This window comes from Eptatretus burgeri, chromosome 14, assembly GCF_056783735.1.
Source record: "Eptatretus burgeri isolate ZD-2024b chromosome 14, Ebu_testis_v1, whole genome shotgun sequence".
In the NCBI taxonomy this organism is placed as follows: domain Eukaryota; kingdom Metazoa; phylum Chordata; class Myxini; order Myxiniformes; family Myxinidae; genus Eptatretus; species Eptatretus burgeri.
This window is the reverse complement of record NC_140974.1, coordinates 7831564-7844063: the sequence shown is the minus strand read 5'-3', so window position 1 is coordinate 7844063 and position 12500 is coordinate 7831564. Positions and strand designations below refer to the sequence as shown.

The 12500-nt window shown below is 31.6% G+C and overlaps 1 protein-coding gene and 1 long non-coding RNA gene across 2 annotated transcripts in view; one reads left to right on the top strand and one right to left on the bottom strand.

The window, feature by feature from the left end:
- LOC147012612 (uncharacterized) overlaps positions 1-700 on the top strand; it is a 1449-nt gene extending 749 nt beyond the window's left edge. The window contains exon 3 of the long non-coding RNA XR_015051011.1: positions 45-700. This is a non-coding gene — a long non-coding RNA (uncharacterized LOC147012612). The remainder of the gene's footprint in view (positions 1-44) is intronic.
- LOC147012610 (uncharacterized) overlaps positions 1-12500 on the bottom strand; it is a 139350-nt gene that overhangs the window by 61071 nt on the left and 65779 nt on the right. The gene's annotated exons all lie outside the window — the stretch shown is intronic.

Below are 12500 nucleotides of genomic sequence, written 5' to 3'. Positions count from 1 at the left end.
ATAATTAAATAACTTAATTAATACATTATTATTTTCTCTCACAGGAAATTGTGTCTGAAATACGAAATGAAAATACTGCTTTTGCTACAACTTTGAGCGAAATTGTTGGCTTGGTTGAAGACCTTATGAGCGACCAAGACCCACAGAACGAGTTTGTCCTTGATGACCCAACCAAAGAGTTATACCTTGGAGACCAGCAAAATCCTGAAAAAGAGTTTTACAGCAATAGTACTCATTGTGAGTTATCAAGACAATACCCACTGAACAAGTTATACCTTGATGAGCCAGAATACAAGTTTTACCTTGGAGACTCACAAATTTTGAAAAAATCAGTAAATGAGTTCTGCCTTGATGGTTTAAATAACTACCTTGGAGACTCAGGAAAAGGGTTCTGCCAAGATGGTTCTAAATATGGGGCCTACCTTGGAGACTCACAAATTTTGAAAAAATCAGTAAATGAGTTCTGCCTTGATGGTTTAAATAACTACCTTGGAGACTCAGGAAAAGGGTTCTGCCAAGATGGTTCTAAATATGGGGCCTACCTTGGAGACTCACAAATTTTGAAAAAATCAGTAAATGAGTTCTGCCTTGATGGTTTAAATAACTACCTTGGAGACTCAGGAAAAGGGTTCTGCCAAGATGGTTCTAAATATGGGGCCTACCTTGGAGACTCACAAATTTTGAAAAATCAGTAAATGAGTTCTGCCTTGATGGTTTAAATAACTACCTTGGAGACTCAGGAAAAGGGTTCTGCCAAGATGGTTCTAAATATGGGTCCTACCTTGGAGACTCACAAATTTTGAAAAAATCAGTAAATGAGTTATCCTTAAGAGACTTTGTAAGTTAGTTTTACTTTGAATACTTGAAATGTGGGTTCTGGATTGATAACTCACAATGTGATACATATCTTGGAAACTCAACGGGAATGTGGTTATACCTTGAAGACTTGGAAAGTTGGGTTTATGTTGAACACTTGAAACTTTTTTGGGGGCTTTTATTTATTTATTTATTATTATTATTATTTTATTTATTTATATTTTGGAGACTTTTGGAGTTGCTATCACTCTTTGGGATCTAAACCTATCGATGTAGTTCTTTGTCGGATGGTGCTTGATGGGAGCAAGATCAAGAAAGTTCTGGGAAGAAAGTGCAGGCTTACTCCCCCTTTTTACGTCATCAAACCTGAAAGCCTTAAAAGACAGAATTGGAAGAAGAGAAAAAAAACGTAAAATATATATATATATATATATATATATATATATATATATATATATATATATATATATATATATATATATATATATATATATATATGTGGAAATCTCATTTTGAAAAAGACATTGTGTTGGGCGAGGATTGAGTTGGGGTTGAGATTTTGAATGTGAGGGTTGGGACACACACACATACACATCAACAAACAAAAGTTAAGCCTTGACTATTCAGTTGAGGATTCTGTGTTTGGGGTTCACAGATCTAAGAACGTCCCCCTTGACACACATTATATACTGTTATACACCTCGGACTTGGCCCTCGAGTGTCCACAACGGTGTATAGTAGGAGGGAGTGAAGCGCCAACCTATTGCTCCCATTGCACACACACACACACACACAAACAAAAGTTAAACCTTGACTATTCAGTTGAGGATTCTGTGTTTGGGGTTCACAGATGTAAGAACGTCCACCCCTTGACACACATTATATACTGTAATACACCTCGGACTTGTCCCTCTAGTGTCCACAAAGGTGTATTATCTGCTTAGTTTTGTCTTTTGTAATTCCTGTGAATAAAATGAACCTAAAATCTCTTCCCCTTCCAAATCATATATTTTATAAGTCCAAGGAACTGTATCTATTACATCAACAATTTTAAAAAGTTCTTTCGTCCATCGTTCAGTAAAACCCTTTTCAAAATGAGATTTCCACCTATATATTCTTACGATATCACCAACTTTGAACTTAGGTTTTCTGACATTAATCTCTTTTTCATATTTTAATTTTGTAAATGTTTCTGATGGCTTCATATTCGTTGACGTGTGAATCGTGTCATTATACTTATCCACAATATCCTGAATAAAAGATGACCATTGTTGTGAACCGAGTTGTGTGAATTTTTTATATAGTCTCTCTTTTAAGGTACGATTAAAACGTTCAACAACAACTGCCTTCCCTTCATTAAAGGTACTGTATAATGTAATACTGTTATTTTTTAGAAAATTCATAAATGTCTTGTTATAAAACTCTCTACCCTCATCAGTCCACAATTTCTTAGGTTTTCTCTTACTTTTATTAAATATCTGTTGAAAAGCTAACATAAGAGTATTACCTGTTTTGTTTTTTAAAGGGACAACCCACGCATATCTACTCCTCAAATCAATAACGGTTAAAGCATACTTGTACCCCTTATCATTATTGAGTTCAATCAAATCAGCAGACCAGATATAATCAACTTCCTTAGAATAAACTTTCCTTCTCTGAAACTTTGTGAATATTGGTTTATGTAATTCATCAGCTAATTGCTCTTCAGTCTTAATGGCATCATTAGAGCCTATAAGTTTTTGAATTTCCAAGTCCAAGTTTCAATTTAGCACTAATCATCTTCTTCACGATGAACCTATCAACTTTTTCTCTCAAGGTTGGATTTTGTATCAGAGACAAATTATACAACATTTCTCTATCGGCTTCATGCTTTTCTTCCAACGTTGTGGTATTCCCATAATCAATATCGTGTCTCATGCACACTTCATCAACTCTATTGATTGGTTTACTCCAGGATTTAGGATTGTCTGCCTCATCTAATCTTTTATCCAAGTTTGTGCCTGGACCACAGAAAGAATACCCTGGAAGATGTAATTCCCCTGGTATTCCAGTAGTTGTAAATTTACTTCCTGATAAAAACTTTTGTATATCTCCTCCGAGTTTGTGTTTGGAGATAAATTGATTTTTTTGAACCACACACCGAACATATACCTTTTTGTATAACCCTGTTATTTTTACTTTTAATATATGAAATATTTTTAGTATTAGTTTTCTTTTTACATTTGAGACAATAACTCATTTATTTATGAGAAAAATTCCTGCAGAGTGCAAAAACCTTTTTAGTTTCCAACATGCACATTTGAATCTTAATTTTTAAAACATAAAGAATCCTTAGAAATGTCTTCACTCTCTCCTCCATTTATTTAAGAAAAAACTTGAATTAAAATCCATATCTTGTCGATGCTAATAGTCTTGTCGAAAGTATTGCAAATAGACTTGTCAATTCTTTGTTTTCCTCCTCGGTGGGTTGAGTTATTTTCTGTAATACCACCAATCTTTTTTGAATCTCACTGGTTTCCATATTTTGATATTTATTCATTCTCTCTCTTTCCTCTCTCTTCTCTCTTTCCTCCTTCTCTTTCTTCTCCCTCTCCTCCTTCTCTCTTTCCTCCTTCTCTCTCTTCTCCTTTTCCTCCTTCTCTCTCTTCTCTCTTTCCTCCCTCTCTCTATTCTCCCTCTCTCTATTCTCTCTTTCCTCCTTCTCTCTCTCCTCCTTCTCCTTTTCCTCCTCTTCCCTCTCTTCTTCAACTCCTTCCTCATCCCTTACTATACTTGAATCGTTTACACCCCATAGAATATTATACATATATTCATCAGGATTTCTTGTTATTCCTGTATCCAAAATAATTTTTTTTACAACAGGAAACCAATAAAATTTCTTTTGAATTTCTAAAAGAGCCTTACCTTTTCTTAACCTTATAATTTTTTCATTATTTAACATTCTAATTAAATCTAAAGTTGTCGGTTTATCAACATCAGCATAATGCCAATCTTTTATTGAAAATACCTCATTCTTATGTTGTAGAACATATTTATTAAAATACCGAATACCCTTTTCTTGAAGGTATGCTTGAACACAGAAATGATAATTTTCTTGAAGCCTTCTTGCTGTCATTTATGTATTAGAAATATATGTTAGAATAATATTATGGCACGAAACACCTCCCCATCTTCCCATAGTTAAATCATTTTGTATTTCCTTACTTATTATATATAATCCTGTTTTTTCTGTTTTCATGAGATAAACAAGGGCAAAACCATTATTATATTTACCCTTATTAAATTCTTTTATTTGTTGTTTACTAATCGTGGCTCCACAAAACTCATTCTCGATACCAAGTGGATAATATTCTTCCTTACGAGACTGATTTAATTGTTCCAGGTCTTCGAGGTTAATTTTAAATGACCAATTATACCCTAAATCATTCATATCATACCCCCATTGTTCTATTCTCAAACAAACGATACGCCCTTCTTTATAAAAATTTATTTTAATTCGAACTGTGAATTCTGTATGACCTGGAGATAATATCAACACTTCTGTATCTTTAGAATACACAGCCGTTTTATTTAAGTATATATATTGTGATAAATCGCTTAATCTCACCAAGTCATTCGCGTCAGTCGGGCTTGGATAATTTTTTAATTTATAAGCATTTTTCATGTTAATATTTTTGTTTATATTATATTTATGTCGTTCAGCCTGTGCCTTTGTGTAATAATTTGATAAATCAATATCCAGTTCTTGAGATACACCAAAGATAGAACCATCTTTACCAACATAAGTCATTTATATTAGATTAAAAATAATATCATAAAATTTTTTATTTTTGTTGAGTTGAAATAACACATATAGACATAATTGACCACAACACTTGGAATTTAATTCTTGGACTTGAAATGTTTGATAAACACCATTCTGTAAGAATTTTATGACTTCAACAGGTGGTGGAAGACCAAAACTATCAAAATAATATTTGTCTTGACTATTAAAAATACAAACCCAATGAGAACCGTTCCCATCATTATCTTCTAAGTTCATAATAATATTCTTTGTATGTTTCGACACATTTGTTAATTCATCTCTCATACAAATAACCACATTATGAATTTTTAATTTCTTACAATATTTGGCAAGTTGTAAATTTGATGTTGTATTCTTTCCAAATTCTTTCAACCACTCATCAATGCTCATTTATTTATTAGAAAGATATAATCCATTACCTCTTTTCGTTAATTTTACACCTGCTTGTGCTATAGAAGAAAGCATATCTCCAACTAACAATCTCGCTTTATCAGGCAGACCTTCAAGTTTTTCAGCAAAATCTACAATTACACCACTTCCACTAATTTGTTTCTCCAACTCTTTGTTATGTCTTTCCAATTCTTTTTGAGCCTGGAGTTGAGCCTTCCTTTCGTTGGCAGTTTTGACCGCTGTTGAAATACCACCCGTCAATGCTCCAACCGCACTTAAACCAGCAAATAAAGGAATTAGAAATGGGAGAAATCCTCCACTCGTCTCTCTTATTGAATATTTTTTCAACATTGGTTTTGTCATTTTAATTTTAAGTGAGCCAGTGTCATTCAAGATTTTAACCTGTTCTCTTGTGAGCAAAACATCAATTCTTACTGCTCCTTTTCTCTGAATTGTATTAACGTTAATCGTACAAGGCTTTTGATTTTGAACACAAGATGATAGTTTATGAAGATTGATTTGATTAACATATACCCCAGTTGGTACTTTGCCACTCATTTATTTAACAAAAAAATTATGTGAGACTAGTCATCACACCATTATCTGTATTAATCTGCAATTCTGTTTCTTCCAAAAGCAAACAATATGTATCAACTTCTTCACTCTCTCCTCTTTCAATGTATAGGGAAGTATCCACTCGATTAGACTTTATAGTTTCTTTTTGAGCGCTCAGGTCAAACGTATAGATTGTATACAAACTTTTAAATGCTGTCATATCCAAAATAGGTTCTTTATTTCCATTACTTTCACACACCTTTTGGTAAGACTTGTATGCTTCAGCAAAATCATTTTTTCCCAATTAATTTCCAATCTATCTCGTGGATAAAATGTTCCATCTAGAGAAACGCGAAGTTGTTTCACCTTAGCATTATCACTCAATGCATTATTCTTATCAGTCGCAGTATCACCATCTGGCTTTTTAAAAATCATCCACAGATATCGTGGCTTTCCTTCCAGAACACCCAAATTCCACGTGTAAGTAGTTTGATTGAGTATAACGTGTTGACATCTTCTTTTGAGGTATGATACACTGAGTGGTTTTTTTGAGTTAAGTCTTCGATTCAACATCTCTTCTGTTTTAAGATTAGGAGTATATTCACTGATATACCAACTCATCTCCTCAATTACAAATTTATTCTGATCACCAAAAGCATTACCAACACCAAAAAGCAATCTATTTTCATTATCATTCCTTTGTAGTTGAAATCTAATTTTAAGACCATACAGAACTTTATCATAATCACAAAATCCAAATATACCTTTAAGAGGAACTGCCACAGTAAAACTATTTTCTGCTTTTGTATCATCATTATACATTCCTTTCCTTTGAATATATCCAGGGTCTGTGTTTGTTCCCGTTGACATATCAGGAATAAAACCTTCGACAGACCCCTTTCCCATTCTATCACTGAATGTATAGAGTGTAAATTTCATCATTTCAGATACAGCAGAGACATAATCAACCGCTTCAACTTCTTGTGTTCCAATATACAATCGCACACTATCAAACATTTTCCAGAAGAAATCATTTACAAGTGTAGCGTTTGTGTTATTCCCAGCCTTAGTGAATTTAAATTTACACAACAAGAAACTTTCGGAGAGATTCAAATAGGTTTGTTGATTATTTATTTCAAAACTTTTTGTACCATTTGTATTCCAGTCTGTTCCAGTTATTGCATTTACCTTGAAGTAATCTTCTTTTTTAGTGGAGTTTGAGATAATAATAGTATCATCCAAATCATAGATACTATCAATTGCTTCCATACTTGTATTTATTTAGGAAAAAAGATGTTAAAACTTTTGAAACCCTGATCCAAGTATTTGAATTATTTTCTGTCGTTCTTGGGAGGACAACTGAGTTTTACCTTTCTTAATTTCTTTTATTGCTTGTAATTTATGAGATTCTTTCTGAGCATCTTTTATACTCTTTACAGCACCTGCTACATTTCCCACAGCAGAAGCAGTTGAACCAATTAGGTCTTTATGTTTAAGAATAGTTGAACCAATACCCATGAGAGTATCAATTATCCCATCTCCTCTAAATTGATGTCCGACACCCCTTTGTCTCTTAGGTTTATAGTATCCTCTACCAAGATACATACCTTCACCCTTGTAGTACGGTGAAAGGAACATCCCATCTCCTGTAATTATTTTATATTTTCCCAACTCGTGCTTCCTCACAATAACCATCGTATTTATTTATTGAAAAACTTCACGTAGGTGAATTCTGATGGATATAACTTCTCCATTAAAAGAGATCACACGATTATCTTGGTCGGTTATCCTAAAATTTACTCTGTGTATGGTTTTTCCTGACACAGGTAGATAAACCAAATTTTTAGGCTCCATATTGAATTTATAACCAATTGGGGTTGAGTATGCGCTGAATGAAAATATTGTATTTGTTTTTAATCCATCATTATAAGCACCATCAATCAAATCACAGTGAATTAACACCGAATTTATTCCTGAGGATATTTGAATGACATTATCACTGTAAAACGTCCCATTAGTTTCAATCTTTTTGAGGAGAAACCTAATAACTCTCTAAATGAATTATCAATTGTGAAATCAACCTTGTAGTTATTTTTAACTTTAATCGTTGATTTTGAAGTATGTTTTTGAATGTTTATAATAATATTTTTTGGTTCATCACCCTGTTCTTTCATAAGACGAGCAATTTCGGAAGATATTTGAGAAATCTCGTATGCTCCGGTGAGACTGTTATCGTTTTGTATCCACTTCCCGGATTATAACTAAACTTGTCATTTTTCTCGGTTATATTAAATAAGGTATTATAAGTCTCCATGGACAATAAAGATGCCTCATATTCTTTTGTTGTGTCAAGTTGTAGTGGGTATGGGAATGAAGATGTGTGGTCGCTTGTTGTGAAATTAAAACTCAGGATTGTGCTTCTCATCTTATTTAATATGAGATAAAATGTCTTTATATTGAGATTTATTAATTATTTTCATGTTCATCAACTGGTCTAAAATGGCTGATGCTTCATTAAAACAATTGTTATTTCCAGCCTTCTTACTGCCGAACAACAATAACAGTCTATTAACTAATTGCGATGGGTCATTTGGAAGAAAACTAATACCTGAACCAAGGATACTTAAAGCCTGAATAATGTGTTTCTCCTTCTCATTCTTCCTACTTTTACCAGAAAGAATAACCTTATAATTTAGAGTGTTCAGCAAATCAATATATACTCTATCATCATTATTTTCCATATCCAATGGTTTATCAATATACTTTGATTCATCCCTCACAGTTGAACCTTGTCTTCCATCTTTTGTGAGAAGAAACATTAATCTCGGAGTTAGTTTAACAGGGGGTTGAGCAGAACTTAAGAACCTTAATTCATCATTAAATATCAATACCTTTTCTTGAACAAGATGAAATATTGCTGGTTGTTCTGTTGGAATGAGTCCTGCTTTGGTTTTTGAATCCGCTGAATATTCATTGTTTTGAACAGCATTCACAATATAATCAGGGGGTTGATTAATCTCTTCCAGTTGTTGAAATAAACCTTCATCATGTTCTAATTCTCCAATATGCTCTAATTCTTCCTCCGTCATTTGACTGAAATCTTTTAACATTTGAAGCTTTCTAGGAGTATATTCTACTGTGGGAACTGTGGAAACATCTTTCATTTTTTCTTGGGAAGTTTTTAAAAGTGGTTTAAAAAATTTCTCTTGTTTTTTTTCAAATGCTTCTTCGCCCGTTAGTTTCTGTCTGCGTTTCTTCTTTATGTCTTCCTGTTGTTTTACAACTTTTGAAACCAACTCTTGATGTTCCTTAAATCTTCTTGCTCTTTCTTTTGTATCCATTTATTTATTGTAAAATATCATTTAATGAATTGTAAAGATCAACAGGGAAATTTTCCTTTTCTTCATCATTCAAGTAGATGTGTTCAAATAAATCCTTTTCTTTAAATATTTCATCAAATTCTTTATTAACATTAATGCGAGTTGTAATTTCTTCTTCACTAATCCTTGCATCTCTGCTTTTCATACGTTTGTGTTGAGTTTCTTCATCAACATCAAAACCGAATGATAAAATCTTCACTCCGCTCAGATATTTAATAATTTGTCTCGTTCCTTCTGGATTAGTTTCTAATATCCCAACACCACCAGATTTTAGTTTCTTTAACTCACTCTTACAATGTGAATATTTTGTTGTACCAAGAGAAACCTCCTCAAATATTTGTCCTTCATTCCTCAATCGCATATGTTCCTCCACTGAAATATAGTGATAATCTACACCTTTTACTTCTCCAGGTCTTATTGCTCTAGTTGTTGTTGATACAATGCGTATCACGGGGTGTTTTTTAAGTAAATTTACAATATTCTCATTTGTACTACACAAGAACCTTGATTTATGAAAGTTTTTTCCAGAAGCAGATTTACCCACAAGATTTATAATAATAGTTGTCATTTATATATGTAATTGTTTATAAAACAAAAAATATATCCCTTAATATCTCATCTTGTTTCACAACAATATATTTATATTTTTCAGTCGTGTGCTTCATATAATCCTCAAATTTCTTTTTACTACATAATGTAGAACAATTATCTCTCCAAAAATTATTGATATCTATTGAATTTAACTTGAATAAAATAAAAGTATTAGCATTGTTTCTGATGGAACGACGAGGAAGTTGAAAGTACGATTGACTAAGATAAATACAATTACAAGAAGAATGTCTCCCTCTTGTGTAGTAGCTGTCCATTACCGTTTGGTTTCTCTCATTAACACAATCATCAAAGATAACGAGGTTCTTTTTTGATTTATCCAAATCTTGGGAGACGGTATATCATCCGTATTATCACTAAGAATACAAGTTATAAGATTTGATTTCTTTTTACATCTCTGTGTATCACAAAATAGTTGAATTATATCTTCAATGTTATAATCATTTAGGTTTTTTTGACGTTTAAATAAACCTATTATATCTTCTTTTGAAGACCAGCATTAAAACCTTGTGAGAGTAGTTGATACTCTGGTTGAAAACTCGACTTTGTGAAAATTATTAAATTATCATAATCTAAAAAGTTGGGAGTGAGGAGCATTTTTAAAAGTAAGCAGGTTTTTCCACATCCACTTGAACCAACTATGAGACATCTTAATGAATTTGGGAGATTTTTATGGTTGTTAAATTTTATCTTATTTTCCCAAATAGGTAAAAAATCATTCATTTATATATTTGAAAAACAGGTTATTTAATTTATTATTGGCTTTTTTAGAAACTCTATATTTTATCCTAAGTTCAGGTTTAATTTCAAGATAATCCATTATTTTATTTATACAATATCTTGTGTTGATATTTCCCTGAAAATTACATCCATGAATAATATACAACAACAATCCTTTGAACATTTCTCTTATACGTTCAGTTTCTTCCCTTGTAAGGAAAGGTGTGTTATCATCCTCATACTTTACATTCATTTCTCTAATCAATCTTGTAAAGTAATTCATTTTTGGTGTAAATCTAAAAGAATTATTTTCCTTTTTATATTTTTTATTATCATTAATTAGAAGATAATCACAGAATATACATTGTTTATAGGCTTTTGACTCTGTGTTTAATCCCCGTCTTTCACACGCAGGACAATTCTCAAATTTGTCATATGGAGAATCAGGAAAGTCTAGCATATTTATATAGTAAAACTTTACTTAAACTGAAATTCATCTATACTTTCAGTTGTATATTACCATCGATATCGATATACTTTTTCATTATCAGATTCAACGACAACATTTTTTATATTAAAGGTAATTTTAAAATTATCGTTAACTACTATTGAACGAAATGTCATTTCACCTGATATATTAACATCTTTTATTTCATCAAGATTTACATCTTTAGGGTTGTTGAAAAAAATACAAATTTCTCCTTGCATATTACAGATGGTCTTATCTTTTCTTTCTAAAGCTTCATCCATAAGGTTTTTGTTCTTTGATACTTTTTCTTGTTTCATTGCTTTTTCTAGTTTTGAATATATTACTAGAAGGAGAGGAGAAACTTTTGTTAGAGATACTTTAATTGATGTTCTACCAGGTATACTAAAAGCCCTTCCACTGAAGGAAATTGAAGAACTCATATTATTTACCATAATAGTTTTTATCCAATAGTTGTTATATTTATCTTTGTTCAATTTTACATCCTTAACATATTTCTCAGTATCTTTAACAGATGAAGAGATTGATTGAAACTTGTCTTTTGTGTCTTGAAACATTGTATTTATTAAGTGAAAAAGTTGGAGGATAAAATGTTTTTAAGCACAGATTCACCTATAAATTAAACGAAATTTTCATCAAGAAAATTTTAGTTTAAACAAAGTTTTATTCTATAAATATGGTGAATACAACGTACTGCGATGTTTGTAATCACGAATATAAACATTATAGAAAACACCTCCGAACCAACAAACACACATTTAATCTATTTCATCAAATATCTCCTCTTGAGTTGGAAAGAAAACATTGTGATATCTATTCAAAGGATGTTTTGAAGAGTAGTTATAATCAACATCTTCAATCACAAAAACACAAGAAAAATGAGTTTAAAGTAAAGGGAGACTATTATATTAAAAACACTGATGAGGCATTTAAAGGGCATATAAAAATAAGGATTTTTCAATTTGGAGAACCCGGTCCATCATCAATAGCTGAATCAATTGAAATAGTGAAACCCGATGTTGAAAAATTTATTAAAAAGACATTAAAAGAAATAAAAACTTTAAAGTTTTATATGGGAGTGAAAATGAATATGAAAAGACAAGATGAAGAACAAACTCCTTATATGAGAACAGATCTTCATTTTATAACATCATTTCAAGATTTTTTGAATAGTGGGGTTTATGAAGAACTATCAAGACAAGAGGAGGATGTTGATAATACAGTGGTAGGAAGTGGATTCAATATTAAAAAAATCATCTTTTTAGATATACACATTCTAAAATCAAACCCTCTTAAAGCTTCTTCTTATATTGAATTACCAAAAGAAATAAAACTAAAGAAGGCAGTTGTTAATATTAAGAACAATGATAATAAATGTTTTCTCTGGTCTGTTCTTGCTCACTTACATCCACCAAAATGTAATTCAGAAAGAGTAAAACAATATATGAAATATGAGAATACCTTGGACATTAAAGATTTTAAATTCCCAATGCCATTAACAGATATTCCTAAATTTGAGAAAAAGAATAATCTTTCTATTAATGTATATGGATTAACGGATACAAACAAAGTTCAAATATTAAAAATTTCAAACAACTATAAAAATGAAGAAACACACATTGACCTTTTATATTTTAGTGTTGGAAAGAATTCACATTACACATACATCAATAATTTATCAAGATTAATCTCTTCTCAGGTATTCAGAACAGCAAACAAAATATATCCTTGTAAGCGA